General features: G+C 33.7%; 1 pseudogene; it reads right to left on the reverse strand.

Moving 5' to 3' along the window:
* Window positions 1–1,500: 1,500 nt before the first annotated feature.
* Window positions 1,501–3,998, reverse strand: part of LOC111376804 — a 5,381-nt pseudogene continuing 2,883 nt past the window's right edge.

Below are 3,998 nucleotides of genomic sequence, written 5' to 3' on the forward strand. Positions count from 1 at the left end.
AAGATCTCTTATTTTGAGTGGATGGCTCTTATAGCTTGTTACAATTTGAAGGTGATGATATCAAGTTTTGTTCGTAATCAATAATTTTTCATTCAACCTTGAACTTTTAATTTGAAGTTCATCTTTAACGGCACTTAGTCATCCCGTAAGAACTTGCTGCTTGGCTAACTTGCTCATTATTGCAGTGTTCAGTGTCGGTCACGCATCTTGTGTAGACTCAAAGTTCCCCCTTCTTTTTTGAGGGATATACCTTCTACTTTCTTCAATTTAGAAAACTAGATTCTCATAGTGAGGCGCTTTGAGTCAGCGAAGCGTTGTAATAGCGCCGAAGCCCCCTTTAAGCTGCCTTTTTTGCTGATCTATGATTGCAACAAACTTAAATTCAACGGTAACACGATTCTTTCTTTTATACTTAGAAGCAGTGTGAGATAAGATAAGCACAACAAGAACCACTAAAAAGTGTTAAGAATTGTAGTTCTAAAAAATAGACTTAAAACCGTCTATTTAAACATCAATTTTTGATTATTTGGTTACATGATAAATGCAAAAACTGCATTCTTACTAAATAAGACAAGTGCAGATCTTCTCATTTCTTAAAATAAATAAATCTAATTTCATTAAATTAACTCACATATTGTTGCATTGTGTACGTTCATTTTTCCAGAAATTAATTTCCATACTCCTGTCTAAGGTATTCGAGAATTTTCACTGATTATGCCACTGTTTGGTGATTGATGAAATATGTAAGATCAAATTTTGATAAAAATTGATAAAATATGCGATTGAAAAATTCTGAATTATGCAATTAAAATTAAAATTAATTATTGATTTTGACTTGAATTAAAAATACCAAACATGGCTATATGGATTTATGGCACTCGAATACATTATTTATTTTGGATTACTCCCTTTTAATTATTGTTGGATGACAATATTCGTTCTTCCAACCGACAAGATAAGGAGACACACGAATACGCTGTCGGGCTTAGTCCACACAGTAAAATCTAATGTTACGATCAAGAAAATTATTGATTTAGAGGGATTCTTTTAATGAAGATTTCCGAAAAAATCATGAAAAAAAGTTCAATTGGCACGAACCCTTTGTGATCTCATAATGAAGGGTGATCTCGTAATACTTTTGTGAATATGCGTTGTTAGGTGTTCCATTTTTATTTCTATTGAGGACGAACCTAAATATGTACTAGAGATTCGCAATAGACAATCATCAAATGCGATTGAATAGATAACTTATTAAATTATTGATAAACGAATAATTACTAATTTATTGATAGATTATGTGAGTCATTTCTAGTCAACGTTAAAAAATTGCGATGAATGTCCAATATTTCTTGAATTATCGTAGTGAAAATAATATGATGGGGTATCTCACCATCAAATACATTATTCAAGGAGTACTGAATGCATATCGAGGATGATCACGATTTAGATGATAGTGTTGTATTACTAAACCAAGGAAACAGTTCAACTTTACACTAACAGTGATCAAAGAAGCCAGGAAGAAACTAACATATAATGTTGTTCAAGAAAATATATTGGAAGCTAAACATCAATTGTAAGAATTTTGTAACCATAGTAACATTAAGAGGTTGAGAAAGATCAAACAGAAATATATGAGATCTAACCAGCGTTTCTAATTAAGTACATTGGGTTGTTTGGCTTATCATGTCTTCTGAGAAGTAGGCATTGCCAGGGACAATACAGCACCACTTGGTAGATCCTTCCATTGTTGAGTAACTGTCTTGATCTGTGTATATAACCGAACGCCTGCCTTGCCTGAGATCAGCCGCGCAAAAACAAGATGAAAATATTACTGTAAGAAATAATATTACATTCCAGTTTGCAAGATCTAGAATTTAAGCTTCACCGATTACATAAATTGCTTTCTCATAAAAAAGGGAGTATAAATATGTACTATGCATAGTGTGAAGTAAACTAGTATTTGTGGTAGAGTATTATTTACAGTAAAAATTAAGTTCCCCTGCAAAAGATGCCTTGGAGCCAGTAAAAGAGAAGAAGGATAAAGGAACTGGAATGGGAACGCTGATGCCAACCTGAGGTTGGAGGAGTACCACTTCACGCCAGAAACAGAAACTTAAAACTGCAAAAACAAATATAGAAAAAACAGTGGCAGAATTTTATTTCTGGGAAGGAAAGTATAAACAATCTGAAAATTAATGCAAATTAATATATTATCTCGATAAAAGCTCCAGTATACTAGATATGGACAGGCTGATGCATATTTATAATTTCAGGCTCAACCTAGATGATCCATTAATTTTGCAATATTTGTTAGTTAAGTTAAATATATATGAAGCAACAGAGTAGGATACCTGGCCTGCCTCTATCTCAGTTTGGAATTTCCTTGCAGCTACTCTGGATGTAGTAAAAAGAGCTGCACCATTCCCGGATCTGGAAATTTAGATAAATGACATGAGATTCAAATAAAAAAACAAAGAAAAAGAACTTGATGATGAAAGAGATCTAGGAAATTGGGAATACTTATTTCTGTTGACTATGTTTATGGCTTCTTCTAAACTGTCAGCCTGAGATGAGCAATATGAAAAATGACACTCTGAGCATTTGACGATGTTCAGTTCAATTGCAATGGAAGCTGGCAATTAACTACTGATATACCTTCATGCAAATGAGAACGGGGCCAAAAATCTCTTCCTGAAATCCCATAACACGAGAGATTAAATAAGCAAAAGGCATAAGATTCAAGCTACCTTTTCAAGATATGGGGGGTGGGGGGGGGGGCGGAGGAGGAGATCGATACCTTGTAACATTCCATGTCAGCAGTTACATCAGACAAGATGGTGGGGCCAATAAAGTTACCTTTTTCATATTCAGGAACCTATTATAGTTCATTATCTCGTTGATCATTTCAACACAAGTAGAAATGAGGTAGTTATTTCTGCAAGAGCTTTACCATATTTTAACAAATTAATCATCACTATGACTTACACAGGTAAGAGTTTTCTCCTATTCTCATGACATGCACGTAAGTTTATCAACATATTCTGTTCTATTTCCAGCTTTTGTCCTGCTTACATCTTCTNAATATCTTTGAAAAGGAAATAGTGAAGGTAGTAATCTTATGATAATATGTTTTCCATGCCAGAATAGAGGGCAAAAAAATATGCAATATATGGTCTTCACTAATTAAAATTAAAGCTTTGTATAACATGAGGCAGATAATAAGAAACTATCATTTATTGGCAATATACTTCCTTTCTGAGATTCAAGAAAGTAAATTTTATGGAATTGTTAAAGAGAAAGATGATAGAAATTGAAAAAAAAAAAAAAAAACAGCACTTGCATGGAATACAACAAACAAAGAGAATACCATGATTTAGAATCTCCAGCGAAGATCACTGTGCTCAGTGCCATGCACCTTCGTCCTGCAGCACCAAAACCAACTGCAACTAGAGCATTTAGCATAGCATCCACTATTGCATCAGGCAATACGATTCCATGGTTCTTTGCTCCCATGTTATGTTGGACTGGAAGGATTTTATATTAAGGTAGTCTTTAGTCAAATTTTTAAGCTTCACATAAAGAATGCTAGACATAAAAATATCTGTTTGTAAGTTTGTAATGAATACTGAATCTTGGTTATGTAGAATACAACTATTGCACTGACCTGGACACGTTTTCCACTAGCTGATGCTCTTTCATAAATATGCATGCCAGCCTAAAGACAAAAAAACCTCTTAATCCAGTGCACAAAGACGAAAGAATATCAAATGCAAGAAAAATTGGTTATCCAGTTCTCAAGCTAATTTCCACCCTCACCTGGGGGAAAATGGAAAACAATAATTTGGTACAAACGTAACTACTGGCAGAGAAGCAATGATCTTAACTATGGGAATTGATAGATCAATAATTCTTCGATGACCAGATGATAATGAAGGTTGTTTTGATGTTGATTGTGGTCAAGATGATCAGTCTAAAAAAAAAAAAAAAAAAAAAAAAAA

Source organism: Olea europaea, unplaced genomic scaffold (assembly GCF_002742605.1).
Source record: "Olea europaea var. sylvestris unplaced genomic scaffold, O_europaea_v1 scaffold1561, whole genome shotgun sequence".
Classification (NCBI taxonomy): Eukaryota; Viridiplantae; Streptophyta; class Magnoliopsida; order Lamiales; family Oleaceae; genus Olea; species Olea europaea.